A 15,631-nucleotide genomic window follows, 5' to 3' on the forward strand; every position below is an offset into this window, starting at 1 on the left:
AAGAATGACCTAAGAAGTAATTCCACAAACAGGTTAAAAAATTCAAGTGATACAAAGGGGAACTATATGCTAATCCACACACCAACTAACTCCAGGATGATTCTACTAGTCATTGACTTTGGAGTATCAGATATGGAACAGAGACTGGCCAGCTCCTCATGGGGCACGAGCGCTTCCACACTACAATCATCATCTCTGGCATTATGCTATTCCACTGCAGAATACTGTGCCCCAGTATGGTTCCGTAGCCCCCATGTCCACTTGGTCGATTCCAAATTATATTCCTCCATGAGGATAATTTCTGGAACCATCCATTCCACCCCGGTTCCATGGCTGCCAGTTCTTAGCAACATCACCCCACCAGATATTCGTCGGGATGCGGCATCATCTAAGTTCATTTCCCACGTCTACGCTGGACCGGACCTGCCAATATACGCGGATATCTTTACCCACCCTGTCCAATGCTTGACGTCTCGCCATCCAATCTGGTCCCCTACGCCTACACTGAACTTCTCTGTTCCAGTCTCTTGGAAACAGAGTTGGCAGTCAGCTGAGGTAAAGAACAAACACCTCATCACAGACCTCTGCAAGCGTCAACCCGGCTTTGACCTAGCACGTTATGATTGGGCCCTCCTCAATCGCTATCGAACAGGCCATGGCCGGTGCGCCGCTATGTTCCATCGCTGGGGAGCCAGAGGCGACCCGAATTGCCCCTGCGGCTCCAGACAGACTATGACCCACATAGTCAACGACTGCCACCTCTCCAGATTCAAAGGAGGTCTCGAAACTTTACATCAGGCTCAACCTGACGCTGTTGACTGGCTACGGAAGAAGGGCAAACGCTAGAAGAAGAAGAAGTAAAGACTTCAAAAACTAAACCAACAATTGGAGTTACAACCCCCAATTGGGTTGGAATTTATGGCCTGAACATAATCTGTTTAGTTGCCTGCTAAAAGAAAATAGTCAAAGGGGTTGGGTGGTAGCACAGTAGGTTAAGCTCACATGGTGCAAAGCTCAAGGACCAGTTTAAGGATCCCAGTTCCAGCCCCCAGCTCCCCACCTGCAGGGGAGTCGCTTCACAGGCAGTGAAGCAGGTCTGCAGGTGTCTATCTTCTCTCCCCCTCTCTGTCTTCTCCTCCTCTCTCCATTTGTCTCTGTCCTCTCCAACAATTACAACATCAGTAACAACTACAACAATAAAACAAGGGAAACAAAAGGGAAAATAAATAAATAAATAGATAAATAAGAAAATAGCCAACAGTCTATATTGGTTTCTATAAATAAGACAGAGGCTCAAAACATAAGAATCAAAATGTTCTGCTCACTGCAGCAGCACATATGCTAAAGTTGTAATAATACAAAGTAGATTATTAGTATGACTCTTGCGGGAGGATGATACACAAATTTGTGAAGTGCCCCCTATTTTGGTTTATTCTTTTCAAAACCACAAAATCAACACTACAAGAAATATAAAAGTGGAGAATAAACCAGAGACAAGCCTCAAGAACAACTGTGACCCACACAGAGAAATGTTAGTTAACATTTTCATGACTATAATCTCACAAAATGTCAATGGCTTTCCTGAAGTCACTAATCAAAAGGCATAACATGGCAGAATGAATCAGAAAACAAATTATGACATTTGTATTTAACGGATAACTTGGACTCAAAGTAAAAGGTTAGAAAATATGTCTACAGGCAATGGGAGCAAATGATTATACAAACAGGTGCAGGCATTCTTATATCAGACAAAATAAACTTCAATTAAAACAAAAGACCATGTGACCTAGGAAGTGGTACAATGGATAAAGTATTAGAACTTTCAAGCATGAGGTCCTGAATTCAATCACCAACATTTCGTATCCCTGACTGATGCTTTGGATCTCTCTCTCTCTCTCTCTCACTAAAATTTAAATTTATCTTTATAAAGCAAGTCACAGACAGTTTTTAGTCAGGAGATCAAGTATCTTGAAAAAACTTAACTCTCTCTGACACATATGCACTTCATGAAGGAGTATCAAAGCCTATAGAACAGCTTTTAGTTCAGCTGAAGAGAATTATTGATAGCAATACAATAATACAGGGGGTTTTAATTTCCCGTTGTTATCATTAGACATAAAAGTCAAAGAGAGAATACATAAGGCGACAAGATCTTTAAATAAAGAGTTTGGTCAGATAAACACTAAGCTTTGGTGACCCTGATGGCAAAAAATAAAATAAAATCAGTAAAAAATAAAATAAAATGTCCAGGATACAATCCAGAATGAACCTGTATGCAAAGAATCAGGAAGGTCTTAATTCACATAAGCAAATATCTACAGATGCCAAAATCAAGATGGCATAGACCTTGGAAGTTTATGAATAAGACTTTAAATCAATTTCTATAGAAAAAAAAAACCAACAACAATACTCGGGAGTAGGTGGTAGTGCTCCCCACCTGCAGGGGAGTTGCCTCACAAATGGTGAAGCAGGTCTGCAGGTGTCTATCTTTCTCTCCCCCTCTCTGTCTTCCCCTCCTCTCTCCATTTCTCTCTGTCCTATCCAACAACATCAATAACAACAACAATAAAACAACCAAATAGAAATTTCAGAACTGAAAAATACAGTAATTATAATATTCAAGATATCAGTGAATAGTCTCAAAAGTAGCATAGCACAACAGAAAAAAACTTCAGTGAACTTGAAGATAAATAAATAGAACTTACTGATCTGAACGACAGAGAAAAAATAATATTAAAACATAAAAAAATTTCTGGGAAGATGGTGTCAGAGTTAATAATAGAACTAGAAATCTGTATTAGGGTAGAAAGTAGCTCCCAATATGAGGAAAGTATATAAATACAATTTACTGTTAACACCATCTATCTGACCCAAAGTCCATATGTATTTGTATTTATCACAGTGGTCTGTGTAACCTCCGAGTTCTTGTCAGTCTGAACTTGCAGTCTGTGGTCATAGCTGGGAACTTTCTAAGCTGCACTCATTTCAGGACCAGTCTTCCTCCATGTGGCAGGGTAAGATGACACAATCTCCCTTTGGAGAGTGAAGCAATCCCTACCATTGCTGCCTTACACTGAGAGCCTGTTCCAGGAAAGGTCCACAAGAGATCTTATGATAATGTTCCTAATGGAAGTTACCAGTGATGGTGGAGAGAGAGATCTATTAGAGAGGTCTCAGCCCATCGTATCCATGTGGGAACCCAAGGATTCCCTGACTAGGGCCCCAGATAAGGAGGTGGCCTGGCATTGGCCAAAATGGCCATTATTGGGGGGCCTAGCAGTAGCACACTGGATAAAGCCTTCATGATGAAGGCTTTATCTGCAAGAACCCACCTACAGATCTGGGTTCAAACCCCCAGCTCCCCACCTGCAAGAGGGTTGCTTCACAAATGGTGAAGCAGGTTTGTCTCTCCCCCTCTTTGTCTTCCCCTACTCTCTCAATTTCTCTCTGTCCTATACAACAACAACAATAACAACAGCAACAAAATGGAGAAAATGACCTCCAGGAGCAGTCAGTTTGTAGTGCAGGCACTGAGCCCCAATGATAATCCTTTAATAATAATACCACTATTAAGTGAGCCAGTCTCTTGGCCTGATCCAGCTTTTGTAGTCCTTTCTTTATCTGAAGAGCTTAGACTTTCCCAGCTATTTAAGTGTTGAGTGTCATTTTTTGTATTCAAACCTGTATTAGGTATATGAGGTCTAGCCTTAAGTTGGGGAGGAAAGACACCTAAGATTTTAGTGATGTCTAAGTTAACCTCAAGTTTTACTGCATTTACTTATTTGATTCTAATAAAGATTGCCATAGGGCCAATAATTGTCCCTTCATTGAGATATATGTTTTTGCCAGTATATATCTTAGCCAATCATAAACAGTGTTTCTTCTAAAGGTTGTCAAGGGGAGACAATAATGCAGATGCTGCCTTTTCTCATAATTTTGTAAATGAATATTAAATCATTAACAAAAAATTAAAAAATACATAAAATCTCATTTTTGTTTTTTTATATGTTTACTTTTTTCATAGACTATTGTTCCAAGTACTTCCTCTGCACATACTTGACTGAAACACACACTCACTTACTGCACTCATAAACTACTATCACTAGTATGTCCACCCTCATTGTCAGGAGCCCTGAGACCAGAGAGTTACACTCAAACTGGAATCATTACCTCTCTCCTGGTGGGAATTTTCTCCATGCTGAGCTAACAGTAACAATAAATGATCTGATTACTAGTCAGTCCTTTTGCTCTTGAGACTGTAAATAAAGCTTTCCTGTGCAAAGTAAAGGGCTGGGCTATAATTTCATTCCATCCCTTTCCCATTAAAATTTTATTGAAAATGAGCCAAGGAGAATAAGGCTGTGTGCCACTTTGGAAAGCCACACAGCACTTGCTGGAGGATGACTGGTGTACCAAAGATACCTGATAGAGGGACAGAGAAAGGAAACTATTTGCAGAGTTGCAAACTCACGGCAACAGTAGTAACCATAGTTGCATCATCGATCACTGCTGCTATTTGCCAAGCATAAGTGCAGGACTTTGATTTCTATAACACTGGGCAATTGGAAAAGTCTGCATAAGGTTCAGTGAGGGCTCAGCTCATAGGTTTGAAAGAATGAAATGGGTCTGCCTCTTTTCAAAATCTGTGCTTAAGACTTCTAGAAAATCCAACCTACTGCAAGATTTAGCAGTGCCTCTCCTCTGGAGTCCCTCTTTTAAACTGCTTGAGAAAGTATCAGTGATCTTCTCCATAACCACATATTTGGTAGTCAGTCATTCACAGTGCTCAAAGTCCAGATTCCATTTCTCAATTCAATATTCTTTTTTAAATTTTTTTAAGAAAGGAGACATTAACAAAACCATAGGATAAGAGGGGTACAGTTATTCTAGCAACAACTCCAGATCTATCTTACTCTAATTCTACTAATAAAACTCTCCAAAAATGCCATCCCCCATGGTGATGGTTACTATGACATGGGAAGGTGACCAAGGCCAGGGAGAAAGTATAGGTTCAGAGAGGGGAAGTGGTACCATGATATCCCAATTAAGGGTAGGCAACTGTTAGCAGAATTGCCCAGATCTTCAGACTGAGATAAATTGTAGTATACCCAAAATCAAAGAAGAACTGCTCCCAGTTAGTGACAATCCCCAGGAATAGAGTGATGATAGACTGTAGTGTCACCTTCATGCTCTGGCTCTCCCCAACATCACTGTGCACCCCAGAGAAGACTCACCAGACAGAAACCCAGGTTCAGATCTGTAACTTGTAAATGAAGCAGGAACCCACACACCTGACTGACTGCTGTGATAAGTCAATAGGAACTGTACATCAAGAACTTCTGTGGTGGAAAACAAAAAAGCTAAAATGTGAATTAACAGTTGCTTGATGAATATTAGAGACAAATAAATCCACTAATACAGATGATACCAGTCCAGACCTCTCAGTAGGCAGTGAAAACTCCCTCTGTCTGAGTCACCTTTATGTTAAATATGATGTTGGTCAAAACTAGGTGCAGGGCTGGGGAGACAGTATAGTGATTATACAAAATGACCTTCTTTTTAATCATTTTATTTAGTTGCAGTTGTTGACACATTGGTATAGTCTCTTATCTCCCTGTAATAGGTGTCTCACTCTCACCACCAACTCAAATATGTCTTCACCATTGTGCACTGGATACCTAAGAATAACCCCCACCCCCATCTTGCCCTAGTCCAGGGTCCTTTGCTTTGCTGCAGTACACCTCACCCTGTCCAAGCCCCTCCTATATTTCCCTTTTAATCCCTTACTTCAAAGTACCACCTATAAGTGAAATCATCTGGTATTCATTCTTTTTTCTTTGGCCTATCTCACTTAATAGTCTCCGTTCAAGTACTGTCCAATATATGGAAAATGTGAGCTGCTTTGTCATGTGTGTGACACAGGTTCAAGCCCAGTCCCCAGCGCATGGAAGGAAATTTCAGTGTGATGGTCTCTTTCATACACACTCTCTTTCTTTAAAAATCAAACAAAAAAATGTGAAAAAGGAAAAGCCCAAACATGGAAACATAGAAACAACCCAAATGTCAACTGACAGCTGAGTGGCTAAGAAAAAAAAAAAGGAGTTGGGTGGTAACACAGTGGGTTAAGCGCAGGTGGTACAAAGTGCAAGGACCAGCATAAGGATCCTGGTTCGAGCCTCCGGATCCTCACCTGCAGGGAAGTCACTTCACAAGCTGTGAAGCAGGTCTGCAGGTGTTTATCTTTCTCTCCCCCCCATGTCTTCCCCTCCTCTCTCCATTTCTCTCTGTCCTATCCAACAACAACAATATCAGTAACAACAACAATAACTACAACAAAACAACAAGGGCAACAAACGGGAATATATATATATACATATATATACATATATATATGTGTGTATATACATATATATATATATATACATATATATATATATGTATATATATGTATATATATATGTATATGTATATACATATATATATACATATATATACATATGTATATATATATATACCAGAAATGATAAAATTTCCTTTTCCATATGTTGTAAAAAATATTTTCATGCCTGAGGCTCCAAAACTAGTTGTCTGTTTTTCATCCTTTTAAACCCTTCCACTTTCGTCAAATCCAAAGCTGGTGGTGTACACATGTAGCTGTCCTTTCCCTGAGAAAAATGGCCCTGAAGGTCAGATACTCTATAGTTGGTCATTGAGTATTTTTCTGTGAAGTGGGAGGAGCTCACAGGTTTACCCTCCCACATTGCCACCTCCTTATATCCAGCTAGCTGGTTCAGAGAAACATCTGGTACTCCCAGGGAAACTGACCTCTTGTTTCAACAGAGATGGCAAATGAGAGCATTGTGTATGTTTAAAGAAAAATGGCTGCTTTACAACAATGTAAATGCACTTACTACCACTGGACTGTACACTTAAAACTGGTCAAAACAGAAATATTTATGTCAAGTGTAATTTACTCTAACTTTTTGAAAAGGTCAAAATTTTAAGTTGGAGCTACCACACATAGTAGAACATACATCTTGAGTTTAAGCCTCATTCCCCCACTGGAGTATCATGGACTGCACCATGGATGTTGGAACAGTGCTATAGTGTCTCTCCTCTATCTGTGATGTCTCCCACACCCTTCTCTCTTCCTCTCTTTTCCAAAAGGTAAAGAAGAAAATGGGTCTAGGATTTTTTTTTTGCCTCCAGGGTTATTTCTGGGGCTCAGTGCCTGCACCATGAATCCACTGCTCGTGGAGTGCTGGGATAGCCTGAGGGTACTTCTTCCCGAGCTAGTGCTCTCTGGGTTGGAGAGAACTCAACTGGAGCCGATCTAGGCTGCTGCGTGGGAGAGGGATCAGGAACTCGTGCCGCACTAACTTCGCAGGAGATACACTCTGGAACTCTCGGAGCCGGAAAGCAATTTCCAAGTGTCTTTAATCAGAAGAGCAGCTGTTTTTATACTCTCCAAGTAGGGTGGAAACAGGATTTGATACTCTCCAAGTAGGGTGGAAACAGGTGGAGCGAAAAGTGACTGGTGAAAATCAGAGTGTGACAAGGAGAGGATCAGGGTGTGACAAGGAGAGGGGTTGGAGCAGGTGAGAATTCTACCACTAAACCACCAATGCCCTGGAGAGAGTGTGGTGCTTTATGTAAATGTAAAAGTGATTTATGTAAATAGACCAAAGCTTTGAATGGAATTAAATCTATCCCTATATAGGCATATGGTTAAGCAGAAGCCAGGGGGAGCTGGCATACTATCCAACAGTGGAGGCCATTTTTCCCCCTTTTATTGCCCTTGTTGTTGTAGCCTTGCTGTGGTTATTATTGTTATTGCTGATGTCGTTCATTGTTGGATAAGACAGAGAGAAATGGAGAGAGGTGGGATAGGCAGAGAGGGGAGAGAAAGACAGATCCCTGCAGACCTACTTAACCGCCTGTTAAGGATTCCCCTGCAGGTGGGGAGCCCCGGGCTCTAACCGGGATCCTTACACTGGTCCTTGTGCTTTGCGCCACATGCGCTTAACCCGCGGTGCCACAGCCGGACTCCCAGGCCTAGGATTTTTATCAGAGGTATTGCAAATGAACCAGGCCCTGGAATTGCTATCTGGCATCACACACAAAGAGAATATCAGAGAATATCAGAATGTAAATATCTACCTATTCTTAAGTGAGGTGGGATAAAAAAAAATTTTAATATTTTATTTTAAATAGTACAGTCTCTCAACTGGCTGCTGCTGTAAGCCCTGGCTCACTCAGGCACCCTGTGTCAAAAAGACAGTGAGTTGAGCTGCTGTTCTGTGAAAATTTAGCAGGCTGCATCCCCCATGCCTTATGCCTCCCTTCATCTCAGCAGTCAGAAATACAGACTATGTTGCTGCCAGCAAGTGCCACAGAGAAGACACTTAACTTAGTAGCTTAGATCCAGGGCTTTGGAGTCCAGTGACCTATATTCAAGTCTCAACTCTCTTCTAGTCTGTCAAATAACCTTTAACAAGTTACAGCCTCAGAGCTCAGCTACCTGAGCAATAGAGTGGGTAAAAGAATACCTCCATATTGTTGGAGGATGACCTGAGATGTTTGCCATCAGCCTTTAACTTGGTGCCTCAACAAAGAGGGAAACATCATTAAAGAAAGGCTCAGTTATCAATCATCACTGATTTTCATCATTGATTGATAACCAATCAGCACAGTCTTGTTCTGGATTAAAGATTCAACTCTCCACTGAATTCCTGAAAGCCACCTGTGTCTATTTGTATATTCTCATCAGAAATGCCCTAAATAGTAAATCTCATGGCCACCTACTAGGTAGTATGCCCTGTACAACTAGCTAGGTCACAGAAGTAACCATGAAGATTTCAGCTGTTCTTGCTTGACTCCATTTCATGACACAAAGTAATTTCTTTAGTAAGGGATGCTGGGGAAATGCGTGATAATTGACCCCAGGCATCCAATTAGGTACATACATTGCATTGCACATTCTAATTACATTTTCTAATGTCACATCTACTTTGCCTACTGCTATTAATTATTGAATATAACTTGGTTTTTCTCTCTTGTCTCTTCCCTAGCCACTATCCTTCATATCTTTCTCCTGGCTGGCCAGGCCCTCAGATTCCCTGTGGACAGGGCCCGCTTGAGAAAAGGTACACACTATATAGGTGTCCTCCATGGAGAGAATGGAATCACTCTCTGGGGGAAAAGCAAACTAATTAAATAAGCACATTGGCCCAATACTCGTAACAGCACAGTGAGTTTTCCCAGGGGTCCCCTGCCCCCTCTCTACTATCAAGTTCCTCCACACTCCAGAAAATTCTCCAGTGATGGGCCAGAGGAGAAAAACTGTAGGCCTAGGTTTCAGTGATGTGAACGAAGTGCCATTTGTGTACCTGTAGATGAATCAATCAGCCAAGAGTGCCAGGAAAATAATGGGAGGAGTTTGCAGCTGTCAAAACAGAATTTGATGGCGTTCTGGTCTAGGGAACTGTGGGAGGGGATCTTAAGTGGGGAGACAAGGAAGAAAGTCTTGATAAATGAACAGATTTGTGAGCAAAGATCGGAAATCAAAAGTGAATCAAGGATCCAAGTAGTGGCACACCTGGTTGAGCATACACATTACAGTGCACAAGGACCCATGTTCAAGGCCCCGGTCCCCACCTGCAGGGGGAAAGTTTCATGAGTGGTGAAGCAAGGCTTCAGGTGTCTCTCTATCTCTCTCCCTATCTATCACCCTTCCCTCTCGATTTCTGGAAGTCTCTATCTAATAAATAAATAAAGATAATATTTTTTAAAAAGTGAATCAAGGCATCAAACTTCATTAGGACACTAAGTTGGCAGTAGGGTCACTTATGAGAGGTCAACTGAAAGTAAGCTTTCTTGAGAGACAACCTCTACCCCAAAGAGGAGTGTACAGTGACTGAACTTTTGAATGTCTACAAAGAAGTTACTGAGGGCTGGGTGGTGGTGCACCTAGTTGAGTACACATTTTACAATGCCAAGAACCTGAGTTCAAGTCCCCAGTCCTCACCTGTAGGGGGGAAGCTTTGCAAGTAGTGAAGCCATGCTGCAAGTCTCTCTCTCTCTCTCTCTCTCTCTCTATATATATATATATATATATATATATATATATATATATATCCTTCTCTCTTGCCCTCCCTCCTTTCCTTCCTCCTTCCCTTCCTCCTTCCCTTCCTCCTTCCCTTCCTCCTTCCCTCCCTCTCTATATCCCCTCTCCCCTCTCAACTTCTTTTTGTCTCTATCCAATAAATAAAGTCAAATTAAGAAAAGAATTTACTGAGTTTAGATTCTGTCGTGGGTGTGCTGGCACCTACCCTGGTCTTTGAGAGACTATAGACATCAGGAGTCAGGGGGGGTCTTACTGCCCCCCAGTCATTCTCAGTCTGCCTTCATGGTACAGGCTAACTGAGATTTTTTAGGGACTCATTTGCTTGATGTTCCTGAACTCACCCTTCAGAAGCTAAAAACCTACACTTCCTTATGACAAATGACAGATGCCATTTGCTACTCACAACTCTGAATTAATTTTTCTGCCACTCTTCCCCAACTCAGATGTAAGAGAGAATGATTATTAAAATTATAAACACTACCCTCCACACTCCATCTCCCAGACTTCATTGCAGAATGGCTGCTGACATCAATAATGTCAGACAGGATAATCAAGGTTGTATAATGTAGCAGTTCTCTAGGGCCCCACTGTACAAATACCCCCTTCCCCTCAGCATCAACAAGGGAAACAGACAGGCCTTAGTTACTGAAAAGGCCCTCAGACCATAGGATATTGTACATTATTATAACGGTACTACGTGTGATTTTTACAGACAAAAAAATGACTGACTTCTGATGCCAATGTGATCTCTTACTAGGAGTGGGAACTCAAATTATTTAATCATCCTCTGCCTCAATTTTCTCTGCTTTAACATGAAGCAAACTCTGGGGAATTCTAAAAGACTTCAGATGTTGGTAGTCATGTGCTCATCATATTACTGTTGAAAGAATAAACTTAATAAGGAGAGAATTAAAGTGTTTCATCGATGTTTTCATTAACTGTTATGACTCATTGTTTATTTGAAAAATAACTAATCTTTAGAAAAAGTGGGATAATATAGAATTGCTAGACTGTGGAGGATCTTAACAGGAATTCAAGATAAACTATTAAAATGCTAAAATCAATGACACATGTGGGAAAATCAGGTTAAAATTCCCTGTAGATAAAAGCAGCTTGTTGCCTTTTGGTAAATTGTATTTAGAAAATGTAATTATTTACAATATATTGCAGATAGGTTGGGCTCTATGCCATTACATTCAGTTTAATATTGGAACATAAAATTACTTGAAGTGATAAACCAGGATAAACTAGTAGACCAAACTAGCGACCCTCCACAAACTCTGTCTCCCCCCACTGAGCTTAAATTCTGGGTGCTTCCTGCCTCAATAAATCCACCTACTGCCCCCCCCATCTCCCAGGTGTTCTTATAAATAGTTCTGTTCATTCTTTTTTAGTATTACTTCCTCTGAAGGTAATACAAGAAACTCTGCTTGACCCTGTTTGCTGTACCCACTACCTCATGCAGAGTTTGCCACAGGATGAATGTTTATGTTAATACCTAAAACAAGTAGATAAATGAAAATATTGATGCAATAATGAAACTTATCAGCTAATGAATGAGCAAAATCTAACATGCATGACAGATGACCCAAAATCCCACTCTAGTGGCAATTGGGGAAACATGGTCCTTAGGATCTGTACATTACAAAAATACACGCTGTGTCTTTTTCATAGTATTCAGGAGAGACACGTGGAGAAAATGCTTGCAAGAGCACCCAGTTAAATGAAAACACTTCCAAGCCCACCATGACACAACCAACCCCAGAGGATGCTCTAGAAGGTCTTTGTACTATGTCTTAATGCCCTGGTAGTCTCCAATCTAAATAGAATTATATTTGTTTGAAATAATTGCATTGCTTTAGCTAAAAAGTATAACAAATGAATTATAACTTTTAATTGCTTTTCTCCCCAATATTTAGAAGAAATCCATTATGTTCCAACAGGCCTGGTGGTGACACACATGGTTGAGTGCACATGTTAGAATGTGCAAGCACCCTGGTTCAAGCCCCTGGCCACCCTCTGGTCACCCTCCATAGTGGTGAAGTTTCACAAACAGTGGGGCAGCGCTACAACTATCCCTCTTTCTCTCTCCTTCTATAGCTCCCCTTTTCACCTCAGCTTATTTCTGTTTCTATCCAATAAGTAATAAGTAAATAAAATATTTTTTAAAAGGAAACTCATTATGTCCCTTCTCTAAACCCCCTTTTTCCACAATTACTTCATGTTCTTCAGATTTCCTACCTATTAAATCCCAAAATAAACTTCCCAAGAACTCCCCATTGCTCTCCCTCTTCTCCTCTGCCCTGTCTTCTCTTATGTGGATGCTCAACCACTGAGCACTATAAGTTTCTTTCCGTGCTACCTACAACCCATATTCCCAGTTTGTACACAACAACAAAGAGATAGAGGACTGTCTCAATCACTGAGAATTCCTTCCTTGTCTCTCCAATGAGTCTTAATTTCACAACTCTGTCTCTCCGTTTCTAGGAAAATGTTATCTTTTGTGGACTGAGGATCCACTTATGAGGGAGTTTTCAACCAACAGTTAACCATACCTCATTGTCAGCCCTGCTTCTGTTTTTATAACAACTTTAGTTTGCAAGGATATTTCCTTTCCAACATCTATATGTCTCCAGGCCAAGCTGGAAAAATATTTTCATCTTTTACTGATGCAGACTCTCTTACTTACTGTGGTTCAGTAAGTAATATGATCAAACAAGAATGAAAGCAAGTTGGGGACAAAGCCAAATTTCACCAACAGTCTCTGACCCAGGTTCACCAATGATAACTGCCATTCATGACCTTTCACTAGCTATCTGCACGGTACACTGATGAGCTGATGGTATTCCAGTCATCCTAACTTTACAGATGAGCAAACTGAGCCTTAGAAAGTGATGTAACACAGTATCTCACCACCATGAACTAAAAAATGTGGCCTGGTCTAGTAAACTGTACATCACATGCTCTTAAACCATTGTGATATCTGCTTCTTTTATTCTTGTCCCATGATAAATGACCGAAGATAGTACTTCTCTCAGTTCTCTGTTGCTTGCATTGAGAAGTGTTTATATTTAAATGAAGTAAAATAAAAAGTTATTTGAAGATCTCAATCCCTCCTTCCAGCTGTGGCCTCTGGGACAATGGCCTTACAATTCTCTCCACTCCCTGCCCACCCTGCTCTGGAGGTGATGATACCTGTGGCTTCTTGGCCAACACTAAGCAGTGTCAGTGTGGTGTTTCTACCACAAATAGTAGTAGATGAATCCTAAAATGAATCCCACCAGGATTAATTTTAATTTCCTTTATGGCCTCAGTTGTATGCTTTCTGGGTCTTTGAAAACTTTGATTATGGGATAAAAACAAAAAGATTGATCTTTACCTAGACTGTAATCCCAGTACAATTTCATCATCTTGGCCCTTGGAATTAGATATGAGTTCAGATGCTGCTCCTTCCTAGTGCCCACTAGATCATGGCAGCTTTCCATGTTTAGACCCCTTCAGTGAAATAGAGATAAAGCAAGGGAAAAGCTTAAAGATAAAGATGAACCTCCTCCAGGGATGGAACAGCCAGCACCAGGGGTGAGGTGGTTTAATCAAGAATTATCATTCTTGCAAGCAATCAACCATTTAACGTCCTCCCCTGCCTGAGTCCCTAACTCAAATTCTAAACCCAGTAGGCCAATTCACATCTCTATTCTCTCCCCTATGCCACCTCTTTCTCATCAATTCCCATTGTGCTACAATCACTCTGAAGTGTTTTTTAAAAGTCTTTTTATTTCCCCCACCCAAAAGGGAAGAATTCTAACATCAAGTCTGAGTACCGCCTTGAAAGGTTACCTGGACCCTTGACTTCAGGTTGGGCCACTTTTAACTAATCCAGACAAATGGGAACTTTTTTACCCATTTGCTTAAAAAGCACAATTCTTTCTTCCTTTGTGGCTTAAGAAAAGGCTAATTTTAACACATCAGAAGGGCGATACTTAAAGGTCCAAGCCATGTACAATCAAATGTGCCACTTACACCTATGTGCTATTTGCAGGTACCTGTGTAAGAAATGGGTCGTTTTAGAAGTGACTGTCTGGGCCATGTCCTGTTTCCAGCCCCTGGGGTCAAACTAGCTTCTCCTTGATGCTATAAATTAGATGCTGACATTCTGTGTGCAAATAGGGGCCTGAAGACAGAATGAGTAAAATGGGAAAGTTCAGTTAAAAACTGATCTATAGATGATAATTCTAGGGGAAAAAAATTGTCAGACTGTTAGAACTTTCTAATCAAAAGTCCCTTACCTATTCAGCTATTTGAACACAAGTGTTGGTTACCGCAGGTGGCAATCTCACCTAGCACCTATTTTTTATCTCATTATTTGAATACCTTAAAAAAGTATGGCAGTTAAAGGAGGGAAATAATATTAGCACTTACAGGCAGTTGAAAAGGTTCATTGCCTATTTAAGGGAGCCTTTCGACCTAAGTCCAGTTCTCAGTATTTCAGGAGAGCAAGGCTATGTGAAAGCAGTAATGAGGATGAAAACCCAACAAAGTTCTCTTGCAGACAGGACCCACTACCCTGGAAACTCTGGCTCAGACATGAGCCTTGCAGATCCCATGTAAGGCTGCTTCTACTAATAGGACTCCAGCAGTAAGAGCAGAGCCTTTGATTAGGAGTAAAGCCTTACTAATGTTCCTTCCTCCCCGAACTCTTGGGGACTTTCTCAGGCAGACCTTCGAGGGCTTATGATACTTCACTATCTTCAAATGGGCCTCAGCCAAGGATAGTCTGTTTTCCATGGGGAAATGGCTTTATCTAGAAGCATTTGGGGTTCCCACACCTAGGGAGGCATTACTGTGGCTCCACGGGGTTAGAGCTCATGGATGCTGGTAACTCTCTGATGCATAGGGCAACTCCCCAGGAAGAATGATCCAGTCCCAAATACCAATAAGGGTCAGAAAGCCCCACCTGGGGATTTTTGTTGATTTCCTCTAAAATACCACACTGGTTGGGGCTGGGTGCTAGCACAGTTTGTTGAGAGCATATATTACAGTGTACAAGTATCCAAGTTTGAACTTCTAGTCTTCTCCTGCAGCAAGTAAGCTTTGTGAGTGGTGAAGCAGTGTTGGAGATATCCCTCTGTTTCTCTCTGTCTTTCTTTTTATCCTATTTTTCATTAGTGATTTAATATTTATTTACAAAATTACAAAATAACCGGGGTACAACTCCACACGATTCCCTCCACTAGAGTTCTGAAGTCCCAATCCCTCCATTCTAAACTACAGCAGTTCTCCCAAAGTTGCAGTTATGAGTTAACTACTACTTCTACAGCTATATCTACATTTGCATATATTTGGCCTTTTTTTATAGTTCCCATATTATCTTCCTTTCCAAATAACAATACACCTATTATTACATCCAAATGTCCCTTCATTTATTCGCCTCTCTCCAGTTCCTGATGAAGTCAGAGTTCAGAGCCCTCTGATCATCTTCCCCCATCATTTCTCCTCCACTGAGAG

General features: G+C 41.0%; 1 long non-coding RNA gene and 1 other non-coding gene across 2 annotated transcripts in view; both read left to right on the forward strand.

Moving 5' to 3' along the window:
• LOC132541796 (uncharacterized) overlaps positions 1–15,631 on the forward strand; it is a 148,277-nt gene that overhangs the window by 106,579 nt on the left and 26,067 nt on the right. The gene's annotated exons all lie outside the window — the stretch shown is intronic.
• On the forward strand, positions 1,318–1,427 carry LOC132542811 (U6 spliceosomal RNA). The gene has a single exon (XR_009553778.1). It is a non-coding gene; the product is annotated as a U6 spliceosomal RNA (small nuclear RNA).

This window comes from Erinaceus europaeus, chromosome 1, assembly GCF_950295315.1.
Source record: "Erinaceus europaeus chromosome 1, mEriEur2.1, whole genome shotgun sequence".
NCBI classification, from domain to species: domain Eukaryota; kingdom Metazoa; phylum Chordata; class Mammalia; order Eulipotyphla; family Erinaceidae; genus Erinaceus; species Erinaceus europaeus.